A 17,647-nucleotide genomic window follows, 5' to 3' on the forward strand; every position below is an offset into this window, starting at 1 on the left:
GAACATACCTCAACATAATAAAACCTATATATGACAAACCCACAGCAAACATTATCCTCAATGGTGAAAAATTGAAAGCATTTCCCGTAAAGTCAGGAACAAGACAAGGGTGCCCACTTTCACCATTACTATTCAACATAGTTTTGGAAGTTTTGGCCACAGCAATCAGAGCAGAAAAAGAAATAAAAGGAATCCAAATTGGAAAAGAAGAAGTAAAACTCTCACTGTTTGCAGATGACATGATCCTCTACATAGAAAACCCTAAAGACTCCACCAGAAAATTACTAGAGCTAATCAAATGAATATAGTAAATTTGCAGGATATAAAATCAACACCCAGAAATCCCTTGCATTCCTATACACTAATAATGAGAAAATAGAAAGAGAAATTAAGGAAACAATTCCATTCACCATTGCAACAAAAAGAATAAAATACTTAGGAATCTATCCATTTTCATTTTTATGTTACAAAATTTGTCAACGAGAAAGCTAAGATGATGGCTAACTGATATCTAATCTAAGCATTGTTGTTAAAAATATGTAATGTAAATAAATGTAAAAAATAAAGGTTTATACTAAGTTAAACTAAAAAAATGAATGTTCATTGAATATCTAGATTATTTCCAAATAAGATAATATACTATGATTTCACAGGCATTAATTGCCAAACATAAATTTAAATTTGTCTACTTTTGACTTTTTGATATTTTTAGAGAAACAAAAGATGTGTGAGTCTTTTAATAAATATGTTATACACTTTAAAAGTTGTATTATTTAAAAACATGTCTCTAAAATATAAGTTTTATAATTAATGTATTTATCAAACTTGCTAATCTACTGTAGGATGCTAACATATGATAGTTCACAATTCCCTACTTCCTAGCTTTAACTGGAAAGTGAAGTACATATAGTTAAAATATGTTATCAATTTGTAAAAATACAGCTGTTGTTGTTCAGTTGCTCAGTCAAATCTGACTCTGTGACCCCATGGACTACAGCACTCCAGGCTTCCCTATCCTTCACTATTTCCCAGAGTTTGCTCAAAGTCATGTCCACTGAGTCAGTGATGCCATCCAACCATCTCATTCTTTTTTGCCCCCTTTTCCTCCTTCCCTCAGTCTTTCCCAGCATCGGGGTCTTTTCCAGTGAAGTTGGCTCTTTGCATCAGGTGGTCAGAGTATGGGAGCTTCAACTTCAGCATCAGTCCTTCCATTGAATATTCAAGGTTGATTTCCTTTAGGATTGACTGGTTTGATCTCCTTGCTATCCAAGGGACTCTCAAGAGTCTACTCCAGCACCACAGTTTGAAAGCATCAATTATTTGGCATTCAGCCTAGAAAGAGTAAAGGTGAAGGGAAACAACTTTGTATACAAGGTAAGGGAAGAAAACGGGATGTATATTTTTCATATAAAGAGTATGCAAGGAATAAAGAATGCATTTTTGTCAAGGAAAAGAGAGTAGTGATATCTAAAGTAAAATGACTCATTGTTCTAGAATAAGAAAGCAAAAGAATAAGACAAAACTCATATGGATACAGAAACTTGGAAATATGACAGATTTAGTGTTAGCAAACTGGCCCACAGGCCAAATCCGGTCCACCCTGGGTTTTTGTAGACAGATTTTTATTGGAATAGAGCCACACACTCATTGGCTACTTACTGTCTATGGCTGGTTTCGCAGTGGAATGGCAGAGTTAAGTAGTCGTGATGGAGAAGAAATGTCCTGCAACACCTGAAATTTTGACCAGGTAGCTGTTTACAGAAAAGTTGGATGACTCTTCATCCAGACTCCACAAGAGCCAAATCATGACAGACACAAACACATTTCAGTTCATTAACTTTAGGGATAAATTCTTATTTCCAGTTTCATTGGTAATCCTTTAATAGCGTTACAAGAAATTTCAGGTTTTAGGTGATACTTAGAGACTTCAGTTTACATACTACATACATGTTTAGGAAGCTATAGCTTTTTCAGGACAATACAGCTATCTATGAATTTTATGAATTCAATATGTTATGTCCCTGTTCTCAAAACAAGAGCATTTTTTCTAGGTTACCAGGCCCATAAAGTTCAGAAAGATCCCTGTAAAAGGGGTATGGTTTTACCAATATCCAAACATACTGGTTGGATTTTAGTAATTTATTTCAAAATTTTTTGAAAAAAAAAATTTTTTTTTGAGAGGTGGTATAGTTGGAGGAAGAGACTATACTGTGTGTGGTTTTCAATAAATTTACCTCAACTATTAGTGTTTATGGTACATATTGTATTATCACATGTATTCCTTAATGGGGACGCTATAATCAAAGCTTTTATATATAAAGAGGCTCTTTAGTTCTTCACTTTCTGCCATAAGGGTGGTGTCATCTGCATATCTGAGGTTATTGATATTTCTCCCAGCAATCTTGATCCCAGCTTGTGCTTCCTCCAGCCCAGTATTTCTCATGATGTACTTTGCATATAAGTTAAATAAGTTGGGTAACAATATAAGCCTTGAAGTACTCCTTTTCCTATTTGCAACCAGTGTGTTGCTCCATGTCCAGTTCTAACTGTTGCTTTCTGACCTGCATACAGATCTGTCAAGAGGCAGGTTAGGTGGTCTGGTATTCCCATATCTTTCAGAATTTTCCACAGTTTATTGTGATCCACACAGTCAAAGGCTTTGGCATAGTCAATAAAGCAGAAATAGATGTTTTTCTGGAACTCTTGCTTTTTCGATGATCCAGCGGATGTTGGCAATTTGATCTCTGGTTCCTCTGCCTTTTCTGAAACCAGCTTGAACATCTGGAAGTTCACGGTTCACGTATTGCTGAAGCCTGGCTTGGAGAATGTTGAGCATTACTTTACTAGCGTGTGAGATGAGTGCAATTGTGCGGTAGTTTGAGCATTCTTTGGCATTGCCTTTCTTTGGGATTACAGGACAAAGTATTGTCAAAAATACAAGGTTGCCACTGATACACGGTCAGTGAGAAACACTAGTCAGTAAATCATATGGACAGAGGGATCAATTTATAAAAGACTTCATAAAGGAGATGAGATTTAAAAATAAAAGCCAGTTGCTTGAATTTCAACATTCTTTGACTGGAAGTTGATAGTCATAAAACTGAGGAGTTTTGTAACTTTTAGCTCTAGATTTTTTGTGCTGTATAATCTATTTGTTTCGTTGTTTACTATTTTTTTCTGTTGTGTTCATGTCCTGTGTTGTCTAGCTGTGTCATCTGCATTCTGAAATAATACCCTTGAGGCTAAAAATCTTAGTTATGAAACTTATTTTTGCATGATGCCACATAAAAATATCCATGTGATAAATTAATGTGTAAAAACCATGAAAAGGCATGCCCATGTCTATATTTCATATGTTCGGAAGCGGCTATTAAAGCTATTGTGTATGTGTTATTTAGCGTAATTTAAACCATTGTGATATACAGACCCACATTGTGTATGGACTCAAACACACTAAAATTTTATTTGCAACACAATCCAGCACTGGCGTCCCTAGTTGACTATAAGTTTTTCTACACTTGTCTTTTAAGCACTAGGGTTTTTTCCATCATGGGCCTTCACCGCCTTTTTGGTGATCATCATTTTCTGCATCAAATAGAAGCGTGGTGAAAAAAGTAAGAAGGGCTACTTCTTGTAAGTCTTGCAAAGAAATTGTACTTTCCACTTCCACTCACATTCTATTGGCTACAATTATGCCACACAACCAAGTTTATCTATAAGAAAGGCTGTGAATGTCTTTAATTGGATATTCAAGAAGAGGTGATGAATTTGTACTAAACAGGTAAGTGTTTTTCCCTTAGCCACCATCCATGCAGTTAATTTTTCAAGTCTAAATCTCTGCACTTATTGACACTATTATCTCTGAGAAACACCTGTACTCTAGCTACTGCTGAGACAGAATAAGCTTGTCTTGACAGCCATGTAATAGCTTTCAAAGCCTCAACTGAAAGAAATACTATTTGTGGAGGATTCTGTGTAATCATTCTATTCATCTAGGGCAGTGCTTCTTAATCATAGGTGAGTTTGCCTTCCTCCACAGGGAACATTTGGCAATATTTAGGTACATTTTAGGTTGTCACTATTGGGAGAGTGAAGCTGCTGGCATCTAGCGTGTTGAGGCCAGAAATGCTGATAAACAACATTTAGTGCACAGCTCTTCCCAGCAAATAAATACCAAGCTCAATATGTTAATAGTACTGAAGTTAAGGAGCTCTGCTCTATATATTCTAGGCTCTTCACTCAAGGTGAAGCTATGCCATTAGAAATGTATAAGTCATCTTATAACAGTGTATTAGTACATTGTGTATGCTCTGCCGTATTGATTACTCCATGATTTACTCCAGGGTTTCCCAGGTGGTATTAGTGGCAAAGAACCCACCTGCTAGTGCAGGGGATATAAAGACGTGGGTTCAGTCCCTAGGTCAGGAAGGTACCCTGGAGGAGGACATGGCAACCCACTCCAGTATTCTTGCCTGGAGAATCCCATGTCAGAGGAGCCTGGCAGGCTACAGTCCACAGGATTGCAAAGAGTCAGACACAACTGAAGTGACTTACTGCAGCACATGGTTTCTATGCTGATATGATAGCTCTGGACTATATTGGCAGATGTGACAAGAAATTATGCATTTTATCTGTATATTTATTATAAAGGAGGTGTATTGCATAGAATTAATTCTCTGAGGAGTTGTAGTAAAGATCTCTATTTTTATGAGTTTCAAAAATAAAATCAGAGACATGAATTTCTTCTGCTTTTATGTCCTGGCTGTTGTATATAGTGCTTCAGTGAACACTGGGGTACATGAATCTTTTCAAATTGTTGTTTTTTCCAGATATATGCCCAGTAGTGGGATTGAAGAATAATATTTTAATTCTGTTTTTGTTTTTTTGATGAACCTCCATACTGTCGAAAATAATTTTTAAAGCAGTGTGGGTTAAAAAGTAAGTGAATGAATTAAATAGTAATGATAAAGAGACCTTATTGTCACAGAATTTGTACTTCCTAATAAATAGTGTTCAGTGCGGAAGCATTCAAATTAACTTGTCTAATGTTGCATGATATATAGCAGGATCAGGAAATGAGAAAAAATAAATCAAGTCAACATATGATTTTACTTTGGACCTAGTTAAACTGGTAAATCGAAATCTGGATTATATATATCTGGTTGGTTGGGGATAGATTTCCTAGTCATGTGAAATATAGTAATATATACCCCAAAAGGCAGCAGAGACAATATCCATTATTCCCAACTACTCTCTTTTTCCGCTTTTATTGAGTGAAACATCCAAGCTTTAATCAAATCAATATTTCCTTTAATCATCATTCTCTTTAGAATATGCTAAATTAGGGTTAAATATCTTTTTAAACATATGCTCTTGCATCATTGTTATTATTAGATAATGTTTCAATATTCTCCAGAGTAGATGATTTTCATTCTTTCCTCCAACATTGCACAGACTTGTGTAACCTAATGAATTATTGAATGTATGTATGGCTACACAAATACAAATATTTTAAGCTCTTCATGATTTGCTGTGCAGTTTAAATACAAGTGCTATTTTCAAAATGTTCTAGGTTTTATTTTAAAAACACAAGCTGTCCTTTGGAATATTTATATACATTTTAAACTAAAATTCACAGACTGGCAGGCTGTTTTCTTTGGGCTGCATAGCACTTTAATTTTTAAAATACTTTTAAAATTATTTGATATCTTTTAAAAATTGCCATATTTCTGGCAGGATAATCAGCCATGTTAGGGTTCTTTTTTCCAGATGGCATCAATCACCCAAAGATCCATTTTAACCTGAACTCTTTCCATTTAACCACAGACTCTGGCAAGTTTACTTATTTCATTACCTCACTGGACCCTGTAGGTACCTCTTCTTAATGACTCACTCCCCACCCCATGGCCACAAATTAAAAAAAAAAAAAAAAGTAGATAAATTTTGAGCATTTGGTTTTTATTCATGGTATTGGATGTAACAATGGCAGTACTGAGTCTGGTAACATGTGATTGCAAAAGTAAAAGATGATCTGGATACTGTGTCATTATTTCATCTGGCCTGCATGTGAGGACAAATGAGTGCTAGTAGTCATGGAGAGCTTTGTTTCTATTTCAGATTTGTCTGCTCTAAACATAATGTTCAGCCTGGGTATCATGTGATTAGCTCACCAAGCTATCTCAGAAAAGCATCTTTCTGACTGCAAATGACAGATTCTCCTTCCTTCTCTACCTTTCAGTCTCAGAATTAACATCTACCAAATGAAAGTAAAGCTCTAGAGTTTATGGATGGCCTCTAATCATGAACCTTGTCACCCTTTGGTAAGAATTTTAGAAAGCATCATGGAAAATAAGTCTAGATGCTTCAGAGAAGAATTCACAGCTATTGAAGAGGATGAAGTTGGGGATTTTAGATTGATGAGAACTTTGTGATCAAATCCATTGACAGATTATAAAATAAGATCATAATGGCACTTGACTTGATATCCTATACACATATTCAGGAAAAATAGCACTTTAAAAGAGTACATAACATGCACGATTGCAAAGAGTAAAGTTAGTCATTTAAAAAATTGCTGGCTGTTTATAATGAAATCCAGAGGAAATGCTTAAAAATCATGTCATAATGACCCATATGCTCTGATGTGTGAGTCAAAAATTAGGCTCTCACATTCTCACAGGCAATCAGAAAAAGGAGAAAACTGCCCAGGGATGTAACCCAGAGCCTCTAAAAGATATAAACAGAGTGATTGCTCAAAAAACTCATATTTCTTGTTTTACAGGGAATTTATCCCAGTTGTCTTATAAACAAAATGTGTTGCAATGAATGTAAGGAAAGGAGCAATGACTACTGGCAGAAGAAGGGCCTGCATTGTTCCAGCCCCAAACTGGGCTTTCACCCCTGATGCATCACCCTCCCATGGGCCCCAGAGGACAGCTGGCCTCAGGTACCTCCTCTCCAAGCATCCTGGCTAGTGTCACCTCCCCTGCTGGCGGAGTTATCGGCTACCCCTCCTTATGCATTCTCCTAGTCAGAGCTGACCCCAGCAGAGGGCTGAGCAACAGAGGTTCCTCACACTTTGCTTCCCCACCCTAGGATACTCCAAGGCTTATGGTTTTTCTACAGGTTTCCAGAGTGGGCCACAGAGAGGGGACCTGACAACAAAGAGATTAGATTTCCCCCTTAAAAAATCCATATGGCATATTTATGTATTCATTTCATGGTATCATTTCTTGTTCTGACTTTTAGCATGATCTAGTGCCATAACATCAAAGTGACTAGTAATGCTTCCAGTGGCTGAGAGAATGATAGTTTTGCCCTTTTAATGATCTGAATAGGTACAATGTGAAACATTTCAAGCTACTTTCAAGATGATTTCTCTCAACTGACCCTGGGATAAGATGGGGTGACAGGTGACTGAGGAGCAGCTCTTCTTTGAGTAAAAGCACACATCCTTCAATTGACTATTGACTGGAGTTGAGGTCAGTGATCCCTTGTGTAAGTGGGAGACCAACAAAATTGTGCAAAAGACCACTGTCAACTCTACAAAGAGGAGGAAAGGATAGGGTCAGTATTCTCTTCAAGTAATTGTATAGAATCTGCTTATATGTATAGGTAAAATTATGATAAAAGTTCTATGCCATATAGCTTAGCCAGGAATGATTTCAGTTTTCAAAAAAACATAAAGGTTGTTATAGTCATACATCTTCCTCCATAATAATAATACTGCCAACAAAATTCATATTAAATATTGATATTTCGATATTTTAATTAGAAAGTATCTACTAGAAATAATTGATTAACTTTTGGAATAGCTCATCTGTGTTCTTTCTTTATGAAATAATTACCTGGCAGGATTGTTTGTCTAAGACGCTTCTGGGTTAAGACAATAATACAATATCATTTGTTAATAAATAACGTTTATGTTCTTTTCCTTTGGTAATGGGGTGAACAGCTTATACATAGACTATCTAAAATGGTATGTTAAATTATGGAAAAACAAAAATGAAAAGTAGAGAGACACATTAATCAGATTTATAAGTATTGATGGCCATTCAAAATCCTTTTTAAAAGCTATTATAATACAGTTATAAAGTTACTACTCACTCCCCATAAGAGAAATAGAGGAAATATTATACCCATTGGAAAGTGCTTGCTAAATACCCAGAACTTAATATCTTAACTTTTTGGTTATTTTGAAGGGCATAAAAATCTTATTGGAACTGATTTTTTACTTAAAGTGTTGTTTGTTTAGTCAGCTTACTCACTTCTGAGGTATTGGTCCTAATGATCTTGAAATCAGATTTTGATTCCATCTGACAAATTGTTCGTGTTCTTCAGGATTCAAGATCCTGTGCCAGGTGCTGAACACAATGGGTTTGTCATGATCTTAAATGAGTCTTCCCTTTTAGCAAACAAAATAAATCTGTATTGCACGGTGACTCATAGAATAGCCCTCTCATCAGACTACCTGGTTTCACTTCTGATCACTTCCATTTAGCTGTTTGACTTTGGAAAATTAGTTTGAAATCTCTTTGGTTTCAATGTATTCATCAAAAATATGAAGATCATAATAATGTACTTCTCTTAAGCAATAATGCCTGTAAGTAAAAGTGAAAGTCGCTCAGTTGTGTCCAACTCTTTGTGACCCCATGGACTATGCAGTCCATGGAAATCTTCAGGCCAGAATACTGGAGTGGCTAGCCATTCCCTTCTCCAGGGTATCTTCCCAGCCCAGAGATTGAATCTTGGTCTCCTGCATTGCAGTGGGTTCTTTACCAGCTGAATCACCAGGGAAGCCCAATCTCTGCAAAGCATCAGTACATTTCAACTGTTGGTTATTTATGATTACTACTATTGTTATTGCTGACCTTTTACAACTAGCTTTCCATACTTTGGTGTGTGTTCACAATACATAATTGTTATTCAGTATAACATTCAAATCCATTATTGATTATACAGTGGAAGTGAGAAATAGATTTAAGGGACTAGATCTGATAGATAGACTGCCTGATGAACTATGGAATGAGGTTCGTGACATTGTACAGGAGACAGGGATCAAGACCATCCCCATGGAAAAGAAATGCAAAGAAGCAAAACGGCTGTCTGGGGAGGCCTTACAAATAGCTGTGAAAAGAAGAGAAGTGAAAAGCAAAGGAGAAAAGGAAAGATTTAAACATCTGAATGCAGAGTTCCAAAGAATAGCAACAAGAGATAAGAAAGCCTTCTTCAGTGATCAATGCAAACAAATAGAGGAAAAGAACAGAATGGGAAAGACTAGGGATCTCTTCAAGAAAATCAGAGATACCAAAGGAACATTTTCATGCAAAGATGGGCTCGATAAAGGACAGAAATGGTATGGACCTAACAGAAGCAGAAGATATTAAGAAGAGATGGCAAGAATACACAGAAGAACTGTACAAAAAAGATATTCACAACCCAAATAATCACGATGGTGTGATCACTCACATACAGCTAGACATCCTGGAATGTGAAGTCAAGTGGGCCTTAGAAAACATCACTATGAACAAAGCTAGTGGAGGTGATGGAATTCCAGTTGAGCTATTCCAAATCCTGAAAGATGATGCTGTGAAAGTGCTGCATTCAATATGCCAGCAAATCTGGAAAACTCAACAGTGGCCACAGGACTGGAAAAGGTCAGTTTTCATTCCAATCCCAAAGAAAGGCAATGCCAAAGAATGCTCAAACTACGGCACAATTGCACTCATCTCACACGCTAGTAAAGTAATGCTCAAAATTCTCCAAGCCAGGCTTCAGCAATACGTGAACCGTGAACTTCCTGATGTTCAAGCTGGTTTTAGAAAAGGCAGAGGAACCAGAGATCAAATTGCCAACATCTGCTGGATCATGGAAAAAGCAAGAGAGTTCCAGAAAAGCATCTATTTCTGCTTTATTGACTATGCCAAAGCCTTTGACTGTGTGGATCACAATAAACTGTGGAAAATTCTGAAAGAGATGGGAATACCAGACCACCTAATCTGCCTCGTGAGAAATTTGTATGCAGGTCAGGAAGCAACAGTTAGAACTGGACATGGAACAACAGACTGGTTCCAAATAGGAAAAGGAGTTCGTCAAGGCTGTATATTGTCACCATGCTTATTTAACTTCTATGCAGAATACATCATGAGAAACACTGGACTGGAAGAAGCACAAGCTGGAATCAAGATTGCCAGGAGAAATATCAATAACCTCAGATATGTAGATGACACCACCCTTATGGCAGAAAGTGAAGAGGAACTAAAAAGCCTCTTGATGAAGGTGAAAGAGGAGAGTGAAAAAGTTGGCTTAAAGCTCAACATTCAGAAGACGAAGATCATGGCATCCGGTCCCATCACTTCGTGGGAAATAGATGGGGAAACAGTGGAAACAGTGGAAGACTTTACTTTTGGGGGCTCCAAAATCACTGTAGATGGTGACTGCAGCCATGAAATTAAGACGCTTACTCCTTGGAAGGAAAGTTATGACCAACCTAGATAGCATATTCAAAAGCAGAGACATTACTTTGCCAACAAAGGTTCATCTAGTCAAGGCTATGGTTTTTCCAGTGGTCATGTATGGATGTGAGAGTTGGACTGTGAAGAAGGGTGAGCGCTGAAGAATTGATGGTTTTGAACTGTGGTGTTGGAGAAGACTCTTGAGAGTCCCTTGGACTGCAAGGAGATCCAACCAGTCCATTCTGAAGGAGATCAGCCCTGGGATTTCTTTGGAAGGAATGATGCTGAATCTGAAACTCCAGTACTTTGGCCACCTCATGCGAAGAGTTGACTCATTGGAAAAGACTCTGATGCTGGGAGGGATTGGGGGCAGGAGGAGAAGGGGACGACAGAGAATGAGATGGCTGGATGGCATCACTGACTCAATGGACGTGAGTCTCAGTGAACTCTGGGAGTTGTTGATGGACAGGGAGGCCTGGCGTGCTGCGATTAAAGGGGTCGCAAAGAGTTGGACACGACTGAGTGACTGATCTGATCTGATCTCTGATAACATTTAAAACACAAGTAATTAACAACCAAGCATTCAATCAGTGGGGATGTCTTGAGTTTCCTGGGGAAGAACAGCTGACTGTCTCATAAGACCCATTCTGTGGTATTGCCTTGGTGAATACGTCATAATTTTGGGTCTAGCTCAAAACATGTGTGTCTGCAAACTGAACACTTTCCCAGAGGTCTAGTCACGTCAACCAAGTTCTCAAGAATTATGAAGAAAAACAAATCCCACTTTAAATTACAGAACGGGCAATATAACTATCATATAATCTAAAATACTGGGCTTTGCTTGGCCAACGTATCACTTCATGGGAAGTCAGATCTAAAAAAGCTTCAACTTAAATGAAAACTGTATTTGAAAGTATGGGCATTTTATGATTACAAATTTAAATATCTTCTAGTTTAAGAGAATAATCATTTTGCCAATGGGATGGAAATAATCATGTCCACTGTGTAAAATGCCCTTTCTTTTATATTATAATTAAATAGACACTGCCATTATATGCTCACTCAGCTTCTTCTAACATTACGTAGCTAATCATCTCCCTCCTTGCTTCCCACCCCAAAGTATAGTCCTTTAAGACTTGTTTGTGTATCAGTTAGGTAATAAATAGAAACTCTCATTCTGTCACTTTAATAGGACTTGGTATTTATCACTTAAATTATTTGGTGTGACTGCTAAAGTTAATAATATTTCAAATTGAATCCTATTCTTGCTATCATTTAGTACTTTGCACAGAGGAACAATGTTGGTCACAGAAGGTAGGTACTCAAAAAGAGAAAAAATAAAACAAAATAGTGAGCACTGCCATTATATTGCTTGTTTTATTTGGAGGTAAAAAAATATATATTTTAATGGTATATAAGAAAAAAAGTCAAATGACTGTCTGAAATTATTAGCAATGCAGCCTAGACTTTCATTATTTTATAACACACTTGTTTCCTCACTGCTTTCAGAGAAAATAAAAGAATGTTTCTGAAAAAGCAATTTCAATGAAAGATCTATTAAAATGTAAATACTATGAACTTTCATATTGCTGTGACTGAAAAATACTTATGTTTTATAGTGAAGTCTCCAGAATGAATTAGGTTTGATGGTTTTGCTTTTGTATGTTCAGTTCAGTCACTCAGTTGTGTAAGACTCTTTGTGACCCCGTGAACCGCAGCACACCAGGCCTCCCTATCCATCACCAAATCCCAGAGTTCACCCAAACCCATGTCCATTGAGTTGGTGATGCCATCCAACCATTTCATCCTCTGTCGTCCCCTTCTCCTCCTGCTCTCAATCTTTTCCAGCATTAGGGTCTTTTCCAATGTATCAGCTCTTTGCATCAGGTGGCCAAAGTACTGGAGTTTCAGCTTCAACATCAGTCCTACCACTGAACACCCAGGTCTGATCTCCTTTAGGATGGACTGGTTGGATCTCCTTGCAGTCCAAGCAACTCTCAAGAATCTTCTCCAACACCACAGTTCAAAAGCATCAATTCTACGGTGTTCAGCCTTCTTCACAGTTCAACTCTCACATCCATACATGACCACTGGAGAAACCATAGCCTTGACTAGATGGACCTTTGTTGGTAAAGTAATGTCTCTGCTTTTTAATACGCTGTCTAGGTTGGTCATAACTTTCCTTCCAAGGAGTAAGCGTCTTTTAATTTCATGGCTGCAGTCACCATCTGCAGTGATTTTGGAGCCCAGAAAAATAAAGTCTGACACTGTTTCCACTGTTTCCCCATCTATTTCCCATGAAGTGATGGGACTGGATGCCATGATCTTAGTTTTCTGAATGATGAGCTTTAAGCCAACTTTTTCACTCTCCTCTTTCATTTTCAAGAGGCTTTTTAGTTCTTCTTCACTTTCTTCCGTAAGGGTGGTGTCATCTACATATCTGAGGTTATTGATATTTCTCCCAGCAATCTTGATTCCAGCTTGTGCTTCTTCCAGCCCACAATTCCTATGATGTACTCTGCATAGAAGTTAAATAAGCTGGGTGACAATATACAGCCTTGAAGTACTCATTTTCCTATTTGGAATCAGTCTGTTGTTCCATATCCAATTCTAACAGTTGCTTCTTGACCTGCATACGGGTTTCTCAAGAGGCAGATCAGGTGGTCTGGTATTCCCATCTCTTTCAGGATTTTCCACAGTTTATTGTGATCCACACAGTCAAAGGCTTTGGCATAGTCAATAAAGCAGAAATAGATGTTTTTCTGGAACTCTCTTGCTTTTTAGATGAAGAAAAACTCTTCTGTGTTTGATTATATGATGATTTGTATGTGTTTGATTAAATACACATACTCACATACACCTATTAAAATATACAAAATATATATACAGACTTTGTGAGTCAATTTTTTGCTTTCATTTAAAAAATATTCTATTATATAGACCAATTGGTTGATCATATTGCATAGAATTTCTTTTATTTCAAGATTGGTCACATGTTGCCATATTAGGAAAGAAGTCCCATATTAGAATCTTCAAGTGAAATTGATTATTATCTATTCACAGTGCTTAGTTTTACTCGCAGATGGAAAAAGCAACCTACCACCTGGTAAGACCTTAATGTATACTTAGACTCTACTGATCCTACATAGTATCCTATATTTTTGTCCACATTTCTTCTACAGTATACGTAGTTAAAAGATTGATTCTTAAATTGAAACCTGTATCTGGCAAGTGAAATATATTAAGCCATTAGCAACTATAAATATTATACAAATTAATTTATTGGAATATATTCAAGTTTTTATTACCAATTGACATTTTAGGTTATATCTCTTGACCGGTTTTGATAAGAGGAAACATAAATATCCTTAATATTTATCTCATGAAAAATAAGACACCAAAAAAGACACACTTCACAACAGGTAGATGCCAAGAAATAGTATAACATCTCAATAATAACTTTTACTATATATTAGTAGGTATTTTTTATTAGCCTATTTTATGTGTCATGAACCCTTCTAAGCATTTTTGTGTGTATTATTTAATTTTTCCAATAATGCTATAATAAAAATTATGCTCCTCTCCTTATTACACATAGTAATCCAAGGCACAGAGAGGGTCTGCAATTTGCCCAAGGTAACCTAGCGACTAGATGACAGAATACTGGTTAGGGACACACAAAGTCTGGCTTGTGAAACCACATTCTTATCTTTGCTAATGCCTGAGCCAGGCACTGTGCTAATGCACTAACTGTACTATACAAATTGTACTGTACTTGTATTGTATTAGAATTGTGCTGATTTCATGGGCTTCGTGATAGCTCAGTTGGTAAAGAATCTGCCTGTAGTCCAGGAATCCCTGGTTTGATTCCTGGGTCAGGAAGATCCCCTGGAGAAGGGAAAGGCTACCCACTCCAGTATGCTTGGGCTCCCCTTGCGGCTTAGCTGGTAAAAGAATCCGCCTGCAATGCAGAAGACCTGGGTTTGATCCCCGGGTTGGGAAGATCCCCTGGAGAAGGGAAAGGATATCTTCTCCAGTACTCTGGCCTAGAGAATTCCATGGACTATATAGTCTTTGCAAAAAGTGGAACATGACAGAGCGACTTTCACTTTCAAGGTGTTAAATTCGTGCCCTTTCATTTTTTATCTATACGCCCCAGGGAAAATTGTTAATTTTAAGTGTCTTCAGTGTGTTTTTTTTTCCCCTGTGGATGAAGGGCTAGTACTTCATTCTTTCTAAGAATCCTTCCATTGCTGATTTTCTGCTTCTATGCTGCTGCTGCTGCTAAGTCGCTTCAGTCGTGTCCGACTCTGTGCGATCCCATAGACGGCAGCCCACCAGGCTCCACCGTCCCTGGGATTCTCCAGGCAAGAACACTGGAGTGGGTTGCCATTTTTTTGATACAATAAAACAATTGTTTCTTGTTTCATTTCTAATTTTTCTTTTGCCAAATCTGACTTTTCAGCTTTTTTTTAGTCTTCATATATGATAACCTTTATATTCTGATTTTGGAAAATAACGCTGTTTGTGTGTCAATTTCTGTGGTATCAAACTGCTTGCTCACCTTAAATTTGTGTCATTTAAAATAAATCAGCTGGCAAAAGTATTATCTTGTATAGAAAATCAAAGCAATTTCTAGATTGAAACCTCTACAATTTGGTTTAAAATTTAAGGGTCACCTATATACTTGGATCTGACAAGAAGTAGTTGTTTTTTAACTGCAAAATGTGATGTAGAGCAAGCATCTGAAAGAGTTTAATGTTTTTCATGCTACACAGTAAATTCCCAATGGCTTCTAAGTCTAAATATAATCACAGGGCCTAGTGAAGTGTATCCGCAGGAGGTCTAGGTGGATTTTGACCTCAATTTTCCAATAAAGACAGTTCTCAAGTTGCTTCTTACTACAGATTTAGTCCAAGGCACTAATAGGGAGAAAAAATAAAAAACACCAGAGACAATAGATCTCCCAGTAAACCTTAATCTCATATCCAACTTCATTAGAAGAAAACATTTCTATATTTCTTAAAGTAGTGAAAGCAAAAGGAGAGGAAACATTTTTAAAATATTTCTTTTCATACACACACACACACACACACACACACACTCTCTCTTAAGAGAGTTATGAGTTCCTGCACAGTTATTTTCTTTACAAATAATGTTTTCTGATTTTTCTGAATGTTAGACGTATGGCCCATTTATTCAAATGAATAGAAGATGCCAATTATTGAGTTCTAGGTAAAGCACTAAGTTTAATTTGTAAGCAAACAGGACTCTTTCTTAAAGAGACAGCCAATGCCTTCTAGGATATTTATCATAATTTAGTTGAAAAAGAAATGAGAATGGGAAAAGTTTTAAAGCATTTCTTTAAGGATATAAACTGTTAACAACCATACATGGGATGTCATAAAACACTGGAGCAAATAGGGAATGTTTTATAATGGATAATGTATTTAAATTGATACTAAAGAATTTAAAGGATATACATAGGAACAATCAATTTGATAGATAGATCATAAGGAGTCATTATCAGTTACTGTTCATTCATAAAGTTAAGAATCTTTGTCATCAGACCCAGCAAAGTAATGGATGCTTTATTGACTCTTCACAATTTATTTATCAGATCATAATCCAGCAAAATGCACCATTCACTTTCCTCTATATTCACTGCACAGGCATTTCACTAAGATTTCTGTGTTCATAGTACTCCCCAGGAGCACAGAGGAGCAAGTATGCAAACAACCATAGCAACTTGATGAGTTCAAATGGATGGATGCATAAAGTGTTCCTGAAGAACAGACAAAGGAGAATGTAAATAATGTAAAAAAAAAAAAAAAGAATTTCTGTTGTCTTTTGGAATGAAAATGAATTTTTCAGGCAAAGGGAAATATATCACAGCAAACTCTGGAAAATTCTTTTTTTTAATTTATTTATTTTAATTAGAGGCTAATTACTTTACAATATTGTATTGGTTTTGCCATACATCAACATGAATTCACCATGGGTGTACACGTGTTCCCTATCCTGAACCCCCCTCCCACCTCCCTCCCCATACCATTCCTCTGGGTCATCCCAGTGCTCCAGCCCCAAGCTTCCTGTATCCTGCATTGAACCTGGACTGGCAATTCGTTTCTTATATGGTATTATACATGTTTCAATGCCATTCTCCCAAATCATCTCCCACAGAGTCCAAAAGACTGTTCTATACATCTGTCTCTTTTGCTGTCTCACATACAGGGTTATCGTTAGCATTTTTCTAAATTCCATATATGTGCATTAGTATACTGTATTGGTGTTTTTCTTTCTGGCTTACTTCACTCTGTATAATAGGCTCCAGTTTCTTCCACCTCATTAGAACTGATTCAAATGTATTCTTTTTAATGCCTGAGTAATACTCCATTGTGTATATGTACCACAGCTTTATTAGCCATTCATCTGCTGATGAACGTCTAGGTTGCTTCCATGTCCTGGCTATTATAAACAGTGCTGCGATGAACATTGGGTACATATGTCTCTTTCAATTCTGGTTTCCTCAGTGTGTATGCCCAGCAGTGGGATTGCTGGGTTGTATGGCAATTCTATTTCCAGTTTTTTAAGGAATCTCCACACTGTTCTCCATAGTGGCTGTACTAGTTTGCATTCCCACCAACAGTGTAAGAGGGTTCCCTTTTCTCCACACCCTCTCCAGCATTTATTGCTTGTAGACTTTTGGATACCAGCCATTCTGACTGGCGTGAAATGGTATCTCATTGTGGTTTTGATTTGCATTTCTCTGATAATGAGTGATGTTGAGCATCTTTTCATGTGTTTGTTAGCCATCTCTATGTCTTCTTTGCAGAAATGTCTATTTAGTTCTTTGGCCAGAGATAAACCCACACACCTATGGACACCTTATCTTTGACAAAGGAGGCAAGAATATACGATGGGGAAAAGACAATCTCTTTAACAAGTGGTGCTGGGAAAACTGGTCAACCACTTGTAAAAGAATGAAACTAGAACACTTTCTAACACCATACACAAAAATAAACCTAAATGGATTAAAGATCTAAATGTAAGACCAGAAACTATAAAACTCTTAGAGGAGAACATAGGCAAAACAGTCTCTGACATAAATCACAGCAGGATCCTCTATGACCCACCTCCCAGAATATTGGAAATAAAAGCAAAAGTAAACAAATGGGATCTAATTAAAATCA

At 37.0% G+C, this 17,647-nt stretch overlaps 1 long non-coding RNA gene across 1 annotated transcript in view; it reads left to right on the forward strand.

Annotated features, from left to right (window-relative positions):
- Positions 1-1,206: 1,206 nt before the first annotated feature.
- LOC123335103 overlaps positions 1,207-17,647 on the forward strand; it is a 28,618-nt gene continuing 12,177 nt past the window's right edge. The window contains exon 1 of the long non-coding RNA XR_006553440.2: positions 1,207-1,374. This is a non-coding gene — a long non-coding RNA (uncharacterized LOC123335103). The remainder of the gene's footprint in view (positions 1,375-17,647) is intronic.

This window comes from Bubalus bubalis, chromosome 9 (assembly GCF_019923935.1).
Source record: "Bubalus bubalis isolate 160015118507 breed Murrah chromosome 9, NDDB_SH_1, whole genome shotgun sequence".
In the NCBI taxonomy this organism is placed as follows: Eukaryota; Metazoa; Chordata; class Mammalia; order Artiodactyla; family Bovidae; genus Bubalus; species Bubalus bubalis.